Source organism: Neofelis nebulosa, chromosome 2 (genome assembly GCF_028018385.1).
Source record: "Neofelis nebulosa isolate mNeoNeb1 chromosome 2, mNeoNeb1.pri, whole genome shotgun sequence".
NCBI classification, from domain to species: domain Eukaryota; kingdom Metazoa; phylum Chordata; class Mammalia; order Carnivora; family Felidae; genus Neofelis; species Neofelis nebulosa.
Genome location: NC_080783.1, coordinates 57,286,464 through 57,303,966, shown reverse-complemented (window position 1 = coordinate 57,303,966; position 17,503 = coordinate 57,286,464). Strand labels below are relative to the sequence as shown.

The following is a 17,503-nucleotide window of genomic DNA, read 5'->3' as shown; positions in this document are numbered from 1 at the left end:
TTTCTAAAATGTAGAATTTTCCTAGGGGTCAGGAATCAGGAAAACATCTTCGAGTTTTGTATAAGATGGCTTTGTGTAAACAAAAAGAGAGATAGATTCCAGAACTCACAAATACAAGACTGCCTTATTATCTCAGTGTGTCCCTTTCGTTAAAAAAAGCACACGGGAGCAAAAGTTACCATAACGTGAAAATGTTCGTTAATGTTATGCATTTATTTATAAAATTAGCCATCACTTAAAGGTGTCTTTCCCATTTCATGCTAGACTTGCCAATTCCTCTGACAAAATAATATAAATCTACTGCAAAGTGAAGTTGCAAGTCTTGTAAAAGATGCGGGATTTCGTGAAGCTGATACAACGATGTTGACAATTATGTGAATCACACACAAAGCTTCTGACAGATGGGAATGGAAGAAAGAGAAAAATTAGCTGTAAGTGAAAGGGAAAAAAAATCAAGAGGAATGTTGATGGGATAGTAATTCATCAGAGATGTTTGAAAATCAAATGAGTCAGAGGGCCCCTGAGAAAATAATGAAGTTCTAAAATATTTTACTATTTTTATGAGAGTAATGAATATCACAATGTGGTATTATACTATCATAAATTTGGTAGAAAAATCATGTGAAGAAAATCTCCCATGTGTTTCATTCTTGGTTCTAAAAAGTAATTTATGCAATTATAGCTCCCAACTTAAAATATGATGAAGTTAACCTCTTTTAATAATTTTTAGTTTTGTTTTTCAAAGTCAAGTCTCATTCAAACCTTACCCAGGCTCTGACATTTTTAGTTTCTGCCTTAAATGGATTCACTTGAAGATTTTCCCCATTACAAATGATTCGGTGTGTTAAATCATAGAAGCTTGGATCAGGTGTTTCAGAACGTGGAAAGCATTTTTGAGTAACCGCCTGCCTTTATATTCTTACTTTGCAGTTGAACATCTGAGAAATTGGATGACACAGCTGATGATTAGGGGCGTGGCAGGCAGAGAGGAAGGGACAGGGTTCTAAGACTCACAACGCCCATACTGTTTCCTTACACTACGCATGTGCGACTTTGTCCAAACCACCTCGCTCCTCCGCATCTCAGATTAATCATACTTGACACTTGATGGCTGAGAAAAGGTGCCATCAAAAATTAAAAAAAAAATTTTTAACGTTTATTTATTTTTGAGACAGAGAGAGACAGAGCATGAACAGGGGAGGGTCAGAGAGAGGTAGATACAGAATCTGAAACAGGCTCCAGGCTCCGAGCTGTCAGCACAGAGCCGGACGCGGGGCTCGAACTCAGGGACCCCAAGATCGTGACCTGAGCCGAAGTCGGACGCTCAACTGACCAAGCCACCCAGGCGCCCCTCAAAAATTTAAATATGGTCAGTTACCCTTGATCATTTGGGTTTCTGGATTAGAACACAAGTGCAGATAATTGAAAATAAAAACTATGAAGGCTTAGAAATATTTTAGCTCTGTTCTGTTTAAAATACATGACTTCTCCTCAAAATTACACTATACTTAATTTTTACTGTGAACATTTTGAAATGGCTTTTGGCCAAAAGCATTAAAATTCTGACTCAATAATTTCAAACAACAGATAGCTCAGAAAGCATTTATGTTTAGCTTTCCAAAACTTTCGAGAATATTTCTGGTGGTGAATTAATCTTTTTAAAATATATTTCATTTGGGAAAATGTTAAAATTAGTTTATCTTTCTTGAGTACAAATCACTAATAAGGGGTGGCTGAGGAAGTCAGTTTTAAATTAAAATTTTGTCTTAGATGATCTACTGAGCCAAGACTTTGCACATGGATGTTATGAGTTGCTTGTATTCCAAATTGTAAACCCATTTGTTTTCCAGAAACTTCTCAGGTGCTTAGTAAAAATAGTGTGAGGTTTTTCCAAATTTAACATTTTTAGGACATCAAGAAAATCCTCAAAATCTAGAGAGAAAATTTTAGACCATTAATAAGTAAAAAATACTTATTATCAATAGGGAATACAAATGGAAAAGAACTCATCTTGTTATTAATTTCATTATCCTCCATTCCCTCCCCTCTTTCCTTCCTGAAATTACAGCTGGTAAACAGATGGTAGGCACAAAAGTTGCAGAAATAAGCAGACACACACACACACACACACACACACACACACACATCCCCTCAATGGGGGGACCTATTTGTCGGCGTGACCAGTGAGGACTTCTGACTGAGGGAGACCCAGTTGTCAGGCCTCAGTCAGAGTGCTTGTGGAGAGGGGAGTTTTGAAGATATATTAGCTCTGCACCTGTGTCTCACAGCAAAAGACCTTGGTAAGTCACACATTCTAAGTCCCAGCATAGTGGAGGCTTCTTTCAATTCCTATGTCCTTGAATTTTTCTTCGGGTTCCTGGGAGGCAGAAAAGCCTGAATCGTTTGGAGCAGGAGAGTGACGGGATCAAATTTGAAAGACTGCTCTGGCAGCAGTGAGGTGAACAGACTCTGCAGGGGAGTGGGTGGGGAGTGGGTGGGGAGAGATGGAAGAGGGAGGGCGTAGGGGTGGAGAGGAAACAGGGAGACTAATAGCTGCCTTTGGCAGTGGTTGAGGTGAGGGGGATAGAACCTGGGCTACAGAAGTGCCCAAATTCCAGAAAAATGGAGCTGAATCAATAGGACATGGTGAATTGGCAGTAGGAGGCAGAGAGGCATCAGGGAAAACTCCCCAGCTTCTGGTTTAAACCTTTGCTTGGGTGGTGGAGTCATATGCAGAAATGAGAAGGTTGAAATCGGTGGAAATTTGTAGGAGAAGATCAAGAGATCCATTTTGGACATGTCAAGTGTGAGATACCAGTAGAACATTCAGGTAAAAGTGTCAGAAAGGCCACTCAGAGCTCAGAAGAGAGGTGTGGAGTGCTGGAGGGTACTTTGTGTCGTTCAAAGCACCGATACACGTTTAATCTCATTTGGTCATATAATAATCCCTTTACGAAATCAACAGAGCAGCCATTGTTATCCTATTATTTCGCAGACGGGAAAATTGAAATAAAAAGATATTCATAGACTTGGCCAAATTCGTGTCCCCAAATTCCGGAGGCATCCTCTGAGACATAATCTTTTGGTCCTGTTCTTCCATCTCTAAGTTTTATCAAGATTTTTAGTCTGATTTAAGGCTTCTTTTCTAGTTTTTTATAGGTGGAACAAGAAGCAGGTTTTTCTCCCTTTGCAGACAGTCCCAGACTCCACAAGTATCAATAGGGTACAAGTCAAGTTTATTGCTGTCTCTTGTCTTGAGGTCCAGGGAGAAAAGAAAGAGGATGATCGCTGGCTCAAAAGGGGACTTCAGGGCCATGGATTCCATCAATCCAGACCGAGGGGACACAGCAGAAATGGTGGCAGATGTATAGACTGTGGGCTTTAAAGAAAGCCGGTCCTTCTGTGTCCAATAATGTAGTGACAGCTCTACCATCCATTGGGTCCCAGAAGAGACAACAGCAGACCCATAGACTAAGAGCCTGTTCTGCTGCTGTAGGTAGTTCTAGAGAAGTCTCAGGCTCTCCCTCTTATACGGTAGCCCAATGTGGTCCTGACTTACTGAGTGTCAGGGCATCCAAGAGTTCAACCACTCAAGCATAAGAACCCACCAGTTCTTTTAAGACATCTAGCTAAAAGCCAGTCACATTCAAACTTATCTTTGGTGCTCCTAAGACACCTCTGTTATGATCAAGGTGCAATACCTTCAACTTTTGAGGGAAAATCATATGACAAAAGAGAGTCTCATGAAAAACACTGTTTGCTAAGTGAACCCTATGTCCCCAGGGAGGTGCATGTGGCAGAAACAGTACTAAGGCTTCAGGTCCCTTTGCCCCTTGTCTCTGGCCAAAGCCCCTCTAGCTTTAACAATTTTTTTTTCTGTGCATATTTGAACATTCCCTCCTCCTTTCAGCTCCAACATACCTTTTTCTCCTTTTATTAACTTGACATTAAACATGTCTCCTCTCAGCTGCTACACACACTCTGTTTTCAGTAGAAGGTGAACGTGGTTGCACTTTGGGTTCATCTAACATCTTGAACTATTTTTCAGATGTTGTGGGTAAAGCCAAACCCTAAATAACTTTAGCTGAACACTTTCCCCTTAATTTCTAGCCTCAAATGTATTTAAAGGGAAATATATTCCACATGTTTCTGATTTCATTTATCCCTAATTCCTCAAGAGGTTGAGACACGGTTAAGGTTCCAGAAGCCTCGTGAACCTTCTTTCCCCCACTCAGTCAAATGCATCTTTCTCAGGCTTAGAAGTCCACTTTGAACCAAGGGTCAGTGACTTGTCACAGTTTTCTTCTGAAATAGGTTTCCTTCGGAAATTATGGTCCAAAAAAGGTCCACAGTTTTCTTCCTATCTCCAATTTTCCAAGTCTTCTTTGGTCTATGTATTTAGGGCATTAAGAACTGCACACACATGCAAGATTTACTTTTGACTTAATCTTTCAGATTTTACTTAGTTTCCCCTCTAGGTCCAGTGCTGAGAGAGGGGCTGGGGGATGTGGATTATAATAAAATTAATTTTGAACAAGATGCTTTCACAATGTCTGGACAGTCGAGGGAGGTATCTATGGATAGAGGACAGGTGTGAGGACAAGAGGGCAAGTGAGAGGTCCTGAGACCAAGTGGCTCCAGGGGATCAGGGAGAGAGGGGGAGGAGTCTAAGGGGAGAGTGCTGGCCACACCGAGGGTTGGGAAGGATGGGGAATAAAACCTAGGAGACTGGTATAGTGGGAGCAGGAGTCCTGGCTCCCCAGATAGGAGCAACTGTCTTTTGAGATTACAGGTTACTATGGCAATAGTAGGGGTCCACTGATGGAAGTCATTTTTCACCTATCAGCTTATTTTCCCAGCAAAGCAGAAAGCAGGCAGAGAATTTCTTCAGAACTCACATCCCCATAGGTCACTTGGGACTTGGAACATGCACTGCAAAAAAGTTAGACGAACTAGGTTTCTCTTTCAAAAAGATATTCCTGAAAGAATAAGCAAACTCAACCAATAGCACTACATGCTCTAATGAGTCAGGTGGCAGCTATTTCAAACACACAAACACTTAAGAAACTTGGGGCGGGTGGGGGGGGGGGACTGAGGAAATTCCAGGAAAGAAAAGGAGAAGCCCTTGAAAATAGGTGGGGTTCATTTCCTCCATGCATAGAGTTTTTCCCAACCGTTGCCTCAAGGCTCAGTGTTTCTGGTATTAATAATTCACAGGAAAAGGTAATGAAGTCACCCCAGCCTACTCAGGAATGGAGGTGATTTAGAGCCTGAATGAAGCCCGTACTTTACAGGGAGTTTCCCCCCTGGTGTTGTTATACTTTCCCCTAAAACACCCTATTGCATTTGTTCTGACTCAGGTGTGGTTTCATCGATGATACAGAATATATTAATGTTTTGCAAAAGAATTACCACCTCAAGCTTGGGACAGCTGCTTATAGATCAATTCCATTTCCACAGCCAATTTCTGTTGAGCGTGATTATCTGAAGGCAGCTCTTGGCCCATGTATACAATTAGCAGGGTGAAATGAAGATTTAATCACTCAGGGTTCAGTTGTTTAGTTTTCAGTATACCTACAATTCCACACTTGATCTTAGCCAAAAGGCCGAGAAGCGATACCTACAATTCCAACTAATCATTCTAATGCACCCTACTTGGAAGGGACCAGTGTATGTGGGACCTGTTCTCATGGACATGATTCAGGTACTTGAGGGCCAGAGATGGTGTCCTTCTATAGGGAGTGACTCAGGCAATGTGAGAAGTCAGGGCTGTGGCCGTCTTACCCAGAATGGCCCTGACATAGTGAGTGTGGACTTGGAGCCATTGTTATTATTATTATTATTATTATTATTTCTAATGTTTATTTTATTTATTTTTTTTTTCAACGTTTTTTATTTATTTTTGGAACAGAGAGAGACAGAGCATGAACGGGGGAGGGGCAGAGAGAGAGGGAGACACAGAATCGGAAACAGGCTCCAGGCTCTGAGCCATCAGCCCAGAGCCTGACGCGGGGCTCGAACTCCCGGACCGCGAGATTGTGACCTGGCTGAAGTCGGACGCTTAACCGACTGCGCCACCCAGGCGCCCCTCTAATGTTTATTTTTGAGAGAGAGAGAGAGAGAGAGACAGTGTGAGTGGAGAGGGGCAAAGAGAAGGAGACAGAATCTGAAGCAGGTTCCAGGCTCTGAGCTGTCAGCCCAGAGCCCGATGGGGGACTCGAACCCATGAACCACAAGATCGTGACCTGAGCCAAAGTCAGATGCTTAACTGACTGAGCCACCCAGGTGCCCCAGCATTATTAAAATTCTATATTTCTCTGTCCTTACCCTGGTCCCATATGGTAGAAAGAAGGGAACCAAGACCAAAGACCAGGCCCCCTGGCCAAATCAGCAAAGTGAGTTCATGACTGGAAGGGATGAACGCTGTCAGCCCCTGCCTCTAGCATGCTGCTTATTTCACTGCCTTAGCCCCTTGCTTTGGGTCCTGATGTTCCCTGAGAAAACCTGCTGGCCTACCTTTGTGGTAACAGAGCCATCTTAGTAGAGGGTGACTGCTTTCTCCCATTTGCCCCCAACAATGACAGCACCCTGTGACAGCAAACAGAGACGCCCCCTCCCTCCCTGCCTCCCCGAGTCCCATGGCTGTAGAGCGGCAGGGGCTGACTCTGCTAAAGCCCATGCGGCCTCTGGGTAATGTTACTTGACTTATACATATTTTATTATGTTTGGCTGTTGGTGATGTTTAGATGAAAATTATTTCCAGATTATAATAAAGGCCGCCCTCTATTAAAGGAGTGTGGTTAGATCACTGACCATATTAACATCCTCAAAATTGGGAACTATATATCAAAGCATTGAGGAAGCAGAGGTTTCAAAGGTTGGGGGCAACACGGGGAATCCAACAACCCACATGTAGTGTTCTTGGCTCAAAAGAACTGCTGAACCTTGGAAAAGATTTATACCACATTTATTATGATGCTGCAGCATCACCAAGGATATAAACCAGTCATTGGCACTCTCTCAAAGAACACATCATTGTAACTCGTTATAACAATACTGCTGTGATATGTGCTCGTAATATTTATAAAGGCTAAGCTATGAAAACAGTACATGCCAACTGTCAGCAGTGATGTATCATTTAAAAAAAAGAGAGAATGTACACGACATAATGGTTTAAATGAACTCTGTAAAAATATGCTGCTCTGCTGAAGCCGTTTGGCCGACTGGACCTCCGGTGTCAAGCACTGCTTTCCAGGATTCGCTGCAGCTTGGCCTCCGGGAGCTTTCTCCTCTTCCTGTAGCTATTTTCAGAAATGCTGCAGTGTTCTTAGCAAACCTTACCCCCTCCAGTATCTGGTTCCTTAGTGCCTAGCAGAGTGCTCTGCTAAGAACGCTTGCAATCGACATCTGTGGGCTGATTTCATTTTTATGCAAATGCGGGATACTTGTTGGCCAGTCAGAAGGTGGGGCAGATGCTTTTGCTTCCTTGTGCACAGAAAAGTGATTGAGGCCGGCTTGAAGGGGCAGTCACGTGGTCTGGCTGATGCTGTGGCTCCTGACTTTGGGCCTGCTGGTAAGATACTCATCGAGCTTTTCAGAAACCAGTGTGATGTGAGGAACCAACAATTTCCCGGTGAGGTGGCTACTGCTCCACAGCGGCAACCACGGGAGCAAGGTAGAGAAGGGACATTTAATAGTCCACCCGGGAACTAACTATGGGGGATTGGCTTCTGAGGGGTGGCTAAGGCGCTTAGTCCATAGATTATTCTATCTAGTAAAAAGCCAACATAGTTGGTAAAATCCCTCCCACCACTGCAGAAAGGAGGGAGGAGGGGAGCGGGGGTGGGGGCAGAGAGAGAAGAAAGAGTGACTGCTCTGTAAAATCTGAGCTCAGAACATGTCGGCACAGAGCTTCTTGTAATTAGTTGATCAGCAAAAAATGCGGAAGAAGACCATCCCCTAATGGTGAAGAAGGTGAACAAGACAGATATTGTTTCCTTTGACTAGTATGTGCTAGAGGGCCCAGATATGGAGGTAGTTAAGATACCAAGCATAGGAAAAACTCTAACTGGAGCTTTACATGCATGTATGAACACATGCATATATATGTAAATGATCTATTTAGAGAGCTATCCACAGTGCAGGTTTATTTGTCTCAGCTAAAACTTTGTTCTTTGTCTTAGCCATAAAAGCCTTGAGTCAAAAACAACCTATGGTATTTTGAAGAAGCAATACTTAAATGATTTGGGATCAATCAACACTTATAGTCAAAATACTTTGTCCAGAATTTTTAGCTGCTCTTATGGAATGATGACAGACCCTCTCCTGCTTTACAGAGCCACTAGCCTTAGGTGCACCAGTCACACAAATGAGATGCAAATGTCCCTAGAAGGGCGGTGAGGTAAGAGGATGGAAGAAGGGGGAACAGACTGAGTGGGACCATGAGGCCCTGCCATCGGGTGGGGCTATGGTCCACGTGAGAACCTGGCGGGACTGGGAGGGAAACCACTTATGGAGGTGGTTGACCTAGGAGATCAGAGAGCTCAGAGAACATATTTCACAGGCTTGTTCTGGAGGTTTTAGCTATGGTGACGGCCTTGCTGGCTTCTGGCTGATTAGAATGCGATGACCTGGTGACCCCTAGCTTCAGCAAGGTACCATTCCATTACAGAATTCCTAGAGAAATTTCCACTCCTGCGAGAGAGGCTTCTCAGCAGGGAAGGAAGCTGGGATTCGTGCTTTGAGGACTCCGCAAGTTAAGACGTTGTCTGGGAATGTCATGTCACTCCGGAGAAAGAAGGGCCCAGTTTCTCACGAAGCAATCATTCCTGGAAGCTGACTTGCTTTATCCATGCTCTATCAATCTGCCACCTTTGAGGAGACCTAAATCTAGTCCAAACATTTTTATAATGCTATTTGATAGTTTCAAACCAAGTCATATTTTATCAGACCCACATTGTCATAGTTCCAACAGAGAGGCTAAAGAACTGCCCTCTAAACATGAAGTTTAAAAAACCCTGTGTTCCTCATTAGCCACAGACTTTAAATTTCATCACTGGAACCTTCTCAACTTAGACAAACATTAGGTGAAACAGCCTTAATCGCGGACATTCTCACAACTGTTAAAATTTGATGTGCGTAACTGAGAAGTGGTCTTGCCACAAAGTTGGGTTTGTGTCTGTCTGTTGTCCTCAAACTCCAAAACTAACACAACAGTGAAAAGAGGACAAAATACGAACAAAAAAATTAGAGGCTCAGAAAAATCAGCTACATCCTGGCAGGGTTTGTTACTGGAAAACCCAAAGATTCTAAAGTCTAAGAGCCTCTTCTTAGTGCAGGAAAATGGTTTCCTCTTGAACAGCAAATGATCTCCCCCCATAGTTCTCCCTGGTTGATTTCCATGCTGGGTCTCAGAGGTGACATTGCCTTCTCACTTAGGGAGCATTAACTGTTTTAGATGTGACCTCATGTAACAGTGAATTATCAACATTAGAAACACAAAAGTTGGAAATGGAGATTCAGCTGGATTAAATGCTGTGTTACTTCACTCTCTTCCTTTAAAAATTTGTATTTCGTGTTCTTCACCCCATGATTGCATCGTATGTTTAAATAAGGAACGTTCCTCTGCAAATTCCTGAACAGAGATACCTGTTCTAATTTTGGAACTGGAAGGTACCTTGATCCAATCCTTCAATTTTACGAATGAGGAAAAGAAGACCAAGTGATGTACCCATGCTCGTATGAAAGAAATGGTTTGTTTTAGGAGTTAAGGGGCTCAACGTAGGTAAAATGAAATGAACTAACCAAGTACCTGCACCATTTCCTATTGTTCCCTGAATGGAGTTTACAACTCAAAGCTAGTGTTTAAAACCCGAGTGACCAGACTCCTATTGCTTCTCCCCCACTTCCAGACTAAGGGAAGTAGGGCTGAAAATGTTCTTGGTGACCTGTATTCCCAGGGTCACGGTCAGTCTTTCCCTCTTGGTGTCATCAGCAAATGTCCAGAATTGGCTCTGACTGTAGAAGGGCACAGGCTTTACAATTCTATAGGAATACTGGGCAGTCTGGCTGAAACGGAGAGGAAGAAAGCATGGCAAGTGAAGAAAGTGGCCATGGTCCCAGGAACTTGCTCAGCGTTGCTAGCTGGGAAAAAAACTGTGTTCTTATCACTTTTCCCAAGCCTTTGATCACGGAATCTCTTCTGGGATAGCCTGACACTCCACAGATAAGCTATTGCAAGCCTCTGAGGGAAGTGTTGGCTCCTTTCCCCAGGAAGGAGGATCCCTGGGAAGACCAGCGCCTGCCTATCTGTCGCGTTAGTTATACCTACAGACCCATCTGTCTGCTGCTGAAATGAGTGGCTCGCTCTTCTTTACCAGTCCACAACCACCCAACGGCAGGGACCCTCTGAAGGACAGTGCCTCTCCCAGGGGACTGCGTTCAGCTTAGACTTGCTGCGTTGAGCTGCCCTTTCTCCCTCCTCTTGCTCTCTAGTTCTATTGTCTCTCTCTCTCTCTCTCTCTCTCTCTCTCTCTCTCTCTCCCCCCCTACCCCCCCACCCCATCCGCACACACGCTGCCCCACCCCCTCTATAACCCCTTCTCGCTCGCGCTCTCCCCAGGCTTTGTTTGGCGTCTCCCGCCCGCTCCGTCTGCACCCCCGGTGTGTCCCCGTCCCCATCCCCTACGCGCGCAGGGGGACGCCGCCGGCCAGGAGGGACGGGACCGCGTCGAAGGCCGGACGTGTGGGAGCGCACGGAGACGCCCAGCCCCAGACAGCGAGAGTGCCCGCCGAAAAAGCCCAAACGCGACTCGGACTGCCAAAGACGCGGGTCCTTCCCACCGCCGAGGGCCCGGGCGCGTCCCCCCGCCCTTCCCGGCAGCCGCCCGCGCTCCCCCGGCGCCGCGGCGCGAACAAAGGCCGGCGGGCTCGCGGCGCTCCCCCTGGCGGCGGCTCCTCCCGCGGCCCGGCGCGGCCTTCCAGGGCTTTCTCTGCCGCCCCGAGGACGCCGCGGCGACCCGCGCCGCCCAGACGTGCGCCGGGCGCTGCGTTTTCGCTCGCCGCCCTCCCAGACGGTGCCCGTTCTGACGTACTTGTAATCCAGTCAGAAAAGAAGCCATTCACGAGCCCACATAGTTTCCTCAGTGAGACAAAGAAGTGAGTGATTCCCGTCACTTAGGGGATGGGAAGGGGTTCAGAGTTCGCGCTTCCGTCCTTGCGTTTGGGCGCTGCCGGCGGAGGGGTCACTTTGTCATTTATTTGCTGGAGCTGGAAGCGGGGGCTCAAAGGAAACCCTTGAAGAATTTTTTTTTTTTTTTTTTTTTCTGGAAGGGTGTCAGAATCTACCGGATCGGGGCACGCATGCCACTTGTCAGAGCGGACTGTGAGAGCCCGAGAAAGTCATGGGAAAAAAAAAAAAAAAATCGAAACACCAAACAGAAAACCCCTCCCACCCGGTAACCCCTTTGAAAATGCTGACCGCTGTTACCAACGCCCCTGCGGAGGGTTCTCGTGGCTAGCGAAGGGATGGCCCCGGGGACGGTTCAGAAACTGTCCCGAGCAGCCTGTGGGGGTCAGTCTCTGGGGGTATCGGAGGTGCCGCCCCCCTCGCCCCCCCAAGTAACCACCGGCGGAGGAAGAGCAGAACCTCCCATCTGCGGGGTTCTGGCTTGTGAAAATGACTCCACTTGTTTTTGGGGGAGGGGGGGGTTGGTGAACTTGAAAGTGTGCAGCCCAGATGGGAGGTTTAAGATCCCGCTCGGCCTGACACAGCTGTGGTCTCCAAGTTGCCTTTGGACTGAGCCGGGCCACACCCACAGCTGCAGCCAAGCAGTGCTATTTGAAACCCCCCCAGGGCCAACTGCTGTGAAAAGAACAGTTTATTACACAAAATAAAACAAAATGCCAGCTCATCTTTACAGTTTCACGGTCTGCCTTGGGGAGAAGAAAAGGAGTTTTAGTTTTCACCCCTTGTGCACCAAGTCTTGGGGCCAATTCTGGGAAGATCTGGAAAGTTCGCCCTTATGCTGTTGACTCACTGTCTGACCACGGACCTGGCGTTTCACTCAACTGCTTCTCTTTTTTGGGAAACGAGGAGAATGACATTCGCCATTCACCTCGCCATTCGCCATTTACCTCGACCGGATGCTATAGAGTGCCCTGGCCAGGAGGCTAGATTCAGATGACGGGACTGATATATTCGAACCGTTTTTCTCCGTCATTCCAAGCAAAGATAGCTGAGATTGGGCCAATTTATTTGCTCCAGTACTAACTTTAGGAAGCCCATGCCACTGGACTCCCGTTTTTCAAGAGCAAGCTTTCAAAGAAACAGATGAACCTGCCTTTATAAAATTGAGATATTTGAAGCAAATATTAAAGTTTTTCTCCTCTGAATGCAACACAGATAAGAGACAGTGAAAGAATCTTGTCAAATGAAGCATCAGAACAATTGGACTAAAGATGAAAAAAGTTCTCTTCCTGTAATATTTCGCTAAGTGGGCTAAAATGTTATTTATTTAGTGTTAAGAGGAAAACAGCCCCCTTGTCCCTTTATTATCTCTCAGGCCTCCACTATACTGAATTAGACTCTTTGAGCCTAGAAAAACTAGTTTGCACTCTACAGTGGAGAATCCAGCCTGTGAGTGGGTATGAGAGCATTTCTATGGTACTCAAGAATCTGAGAGAAACATGAACTAAGTTGATCAACCAGATGTTTTGTCTACACAATACTAAGCATTAAGATGTTTCTCCTATACGTGGGTACTTGGTGTCATATAGATGAAACACTTGGATGGATAATTGAGGTTTTTTTTCTTTGTTCAGATATTTATGATATGATGAAACAGCTGAAGAAGTGTTCAGTTCAAAGCTTCAGAGGGAGGAAACAGAAACAGGAGAAACAGGAGACAAGAGGTAAATAACATCAAGGACCAGGACCTCCCCTGGCTTCTGTGGGGTCACAGCCCTCTGGGTGCACAAGCAGAGGGCACTTTGTGTGAGGAAAAAGGCACTGCTTTCTAATGACAGCAACTCCATGCCAGAGCATGTGACTTTGCTGTCAGAGCATGGACTGGATTTCAGCTGCATTCTTCCCTCAGCTCTAGGCTTTTGTGCAGTGCACTAACCATGTAACTGTACTTTGTAGCCCTGCCAAGTCATCAGAAAGAGTAGGAAGGATGTTCAGTATTAAGGGACAAGTGGACATGAAGAAAGAGGGATAGAGTTTTACTTTGCTCACAGGTTTTCCCAATGTGCACAATACAGAGGACACTCCTGCTAATGTCAGTTTTGGCCCAACCAGGAAAATATTTGCACCGCCTCCCCCCCCCCCCCCCGTTGTTGGTATGTGTGAATGTTTGTTTGTTTATTATTTTTAAGTTAAGGAAAGGCTTGCAATTAATTCCAGCCATGTATTTACTGCCTTTTCTATGTGGTACCGTGTCTGTCAAGTTTTCACTTCCCTGGAATTTTAACTCCCATCTCCCTCCCCACCCCACTCTCATGTCTGTAACACAAATGCCTTTTTAAATTTTTGCTAGTTTAATTAGCGCATGAATTCATTTTGATTGATGAATTGATGTGGCTTATTGGCATGAAGATTTTCCTTCCCTCCCAGCACTGTGTGTAATAGAAACGGCTTGTGTGGGGGGTGACACCTGCTTTGATGCTGCAGGCATTCTGTTTGATGCGGAAAGGCCAGCCATTCAGCTGTGATTCTCTAGTCTCTGGGGAGATATTTTTTCATAGCTGTTGGTGGAGTGGGGGGAAGGTTGGTGGTGAGTAGGAGGAGAGAGTGGTGTGGAAAGTGATGGCTGAGAAACAACATAGCTAAGAATTTAATGTTTATATTTTATTGGACTGATTTTGAAATAGTCATTGTTCACACCCTGGACCCAGGAGGAAAGGAGACCTTGACTTTCTGCCATCAGTAGTAAGGCATTGTGAATTAGCACGGCGAGTTGAAAATTTCCAAAGCCTCTTGCCAAAGAATTAAGCTGAAATTAGCACACAGTTGGTAACAATTTGATTTCTGGTCTCACTTTAATCAGTGAGGATTAATGGTTAAAATTTTTATTTCTAATCTCACTTTAGCCTGACTAACAAAAGCTGTCATTTTCATGAAAACTGCTAAATGAAGAGGGATTTATAAGCTCTCTGAGAGAATAAAAGCTAAAGTGCTAAGGCCCACTTTTCAGACCATAAAATTTTCAAATTCCCCCAATAGTCCCTCACATACTGCTAGAAGAGCTGGCTGCTGCTGGGCTCAGTGATGTTTATTGCTGGACAAAGGTGGTGGAAGAATTTGAGTGCATTCTTAATGGCTTCAGAACTCCAGATGAAATGCACTAATCTTCCTGGGGAAAATGAATATTACAGAGCAGAGTAGGAAGTAGGATTTGAATTGTAAAGATATACATATACATATACATATACATATACATATACATATACATATACATATACATACATACATATACGTATATACATATATATACATATACAAATACATATGTATCTTTTTCCTTTTCCTTTTCTCACCTGAGTAACACCTTTCTGTGACCTCCCCTGCCACTCGGGTTCACAGCAAAGTTGTACAACTGGTGGAGTCTGTTCTCACTCTACCAAAATTTTCCCTGAGTCTCCTTTGAACAGTTTCTCATTGACTCCCATCCCCCTGGAGACCCGCGTTGTAGACCCTTGTTGAGACTTTACCCTGTTTTATCACCCCACTTTCCACGAAAACTGAGTGTTGTTACAAACGTTTATGCACTCATTTCTCACTTTTTCATTTTGAGGCTCTGCCCTCACATCCCGTTTGTGACACTGTACCCACATAGTGCCTTGTATGCTGAAGGCGTGCTCAAGTCAGAGTTCGAGGTGCAATGCTGGGATGCTGGGGAGAGGATTTTAGCATCACATGAGTAGTGGAGCAGATGATCTTCAAGAGTCCCTTCCACCCCCCAGTTTGATGATACTAAAGCCTTACCAGAAGGGGCAACTGGCCTCCTCACTCCTTTTCTCTAGTTTGATCAAAACCAAATATGAGCCTTTTCTCCAAGGTTTAATTATCTTCTGATAAATACAATCCTTAGTGACTGGGTTGCTCCCAATGATTATAATGTAGAACGAACAGCTCTTTAAACAATGGGCTGGGCAATAAGAATGAATTCTCCAACATGAAGCTCTAAGAACCATCAGCTCTCACAATTCTTTGTGGTTTTTTTCCCCCCAGCCATATTAATTCTAAAGTTCTCTTTTTATCAAAATGAGTCCAGTATCGGTTATTTTGGACAGCTTCCTCTACCTCTAATGAATTCACAAGCATCTGAGAATTTAAGTGGTACCAGGAAACCTTGAAACACCACAGTCCTAGCTCATGGTGGCCTTAATCTTTCCAATGAGGCTTCTACTAAGTGCGATGCTGTCCAGCATCGTCAAGCAGTGCTGGATAGGGCGACCCACAGAGCTGCCTTCACAGTTTTCCCTTACCCACCTCAAGCCACACATGGTTCACCCTGCTAACTGTCAAGGTCGTGGTCTTTACCACCTGTCCACTACGTGGTCTCCCTGTGGGAACACAGGTCTTAATCACTTGAGGAACTTGTCACATCCTCTGCCTCCCATCTTGCTTTGAGGGAACCCTTCTGTCCCCTGGATTGGGCCTCATCTACCTCCTCTAACTCTTGGGGTCCCTATCCATCTTGTACAATTGAACTCATCTTCTCTATGAACCTTGGACAAGAAAAACCTCCCTGTTCTTTGTTAATTCTTGCAGCAGAGAAAAAGCCACAACTGTGTTAACTTGTAGAGGATGAGGAGAAATTGGGTAGATTAGTGACACCCTTCATTTCTACTGAAATGAAATCTGTATCTATCTATCTACCATCTGTCTCCATGTCTACATCTATATATTTAAGCTTGATTCAATATGGGACTGTAATTTCTTTGAAAAACACTATTCTAGTCCACCTTGTTCAATGGTACCATACATGTGTTGCCTGGGGTTTCATGTGATTGTATGCAGCGGAAACTTGACTACAGTAGCTTAATACCAAATGCGGGTTCACTTTTCTTATGTAATAAGAAGTCTCAGGATAGGCAGTCCAGGGCTGGTGCTGTTGCTCCCATGTCCTCACTTCCCATGCTTAGTGAGCTCCTTTCATCCATATAATTTACAGTTGGCTGCTTCCAGACAGGAAGAAGGGAGTCAAGCAAAACCTTTCTCTTCATGAAGCTTTGTCTTTTTATTTAGGAATACGGAGTCTTTCCTGGGGACCTTGCCTCTATCTGTGACCAGATCCATGAACCCTAGTTATATGGGAAGCTGAGTTAGATATGTTAATTTCCCAGCCCTTCTGGTAGAGGGCAGAGGAAATCGAGGGAGGACGTAAGGGATGGAGTGGGTACTGAGTAAGTCATTCTGCAGCACCTGTCAAAATGCATGACTTGTCCTACATTATTTTATAAAAGAAAGAAAAATCACAATTTGTATCTGTGTGTGACTGTGACTACAAAGACACATGCCTACCCAAAGATTACAGTTGGTGTCATTTTTGAATTAAATGATGTCAGTGAAGATTGACAGCAGATGTTAGGTCATAGTCAAGGCACAGATAGTTGGGAGGGGGTCCTTCAAGGAAGATAGCTACAGTCAAAACCACTGTTTACAAAGGTGGGAGAGAAATGAGAGCTCTAAGCTGCAGTGTGAGTCTTGTATATTGTCCTGGGCGTCACAGTGGGAGAGTGGAATGAGGAAGTGCCAGTGGGAGAAAGAAGGGAGAACATCCATCATAAAGGCCCCATGACCCTGGCTATATGCTGGAATCACTTGGGAAAACTGTTTTTAATTACGAACATTTTTTAAAGTATTTACTCTTGAGAGAGAGAGAGAGAGAGAGGGGGGGGGGGGAGAGCACAAGTGGGGAGGGTCAGAGAGAGGGAGACACAGAATTTGAAGCAGGCTCCAGGCTCTGAGCAGTCAGCACAGAGCCCCGACGTGGGGCTTGACTCACAAACTGCTAGATCATGACCTGAGCCAAAATCGGACGCTTAACCGACTGAACCATCCAGGTGGCCCAGGAAACTGTTGTTAAAAACTACTAACTCCTGGGACCCATCCCCAGATATTCTAATTAAATTGGTCTAGGATGTGGTCTGGGTATTAGGATATTTCAAAGCTCCCCAGGTGAGATTCTGATACATAGCCAGGGTTGAAGCTCACCGTGCTATATAATTCTGAAACACAGTACCTGACCTGTCTTAGAATCATGCTTGCTCGGTCGGGCCTTGCCTGATGCCATAGCAAACAGTGAAGGATGAACCTGCCTGAAGGAACCCTGGTTGCCTATGCTGCAGGGATGCTGTTGGGCATCAGCCTGCATCCTCTTCATGAGATGCCACAAGAAAAATGCTCCCAGGTCTGTTTCAGGAAATGTGATTCTCCTGTACATTTGGTTTGTTTCTGTCTTGTTGACATGCTGAATCTTATAAATGACTCTGTTTT

At 44.8% G+C, this 17,503-nt stretch overlaps 1 long non-coding RNA gene across 2 annotated transcripts in view; it reads left to right on the top strand.

The window, feature by feature from the left end:
• Positions 1 to 10,936: 10,936 nt before the first annotated feature.
• The window catches only part of LOC131502407 (uncharacterized), a 94,966-nt gene continuing 88,399 nt past the window's right edge, over positions 10,937 to 17,503 (top strand). For both annotated transcript variants that reach the window (XR_009257046.1, XR_009257045.1), the window contains exons 1-2: positions 10,937 to 11,157; positions 12,823 to 12,912. This is a non-coding gene — a long non-coding RNA (uncharacterized LOC131502407). The remainder of the gene's footprint in view (positions 11,158 to 12,822; positions 12,913 to 17,503) is intronic.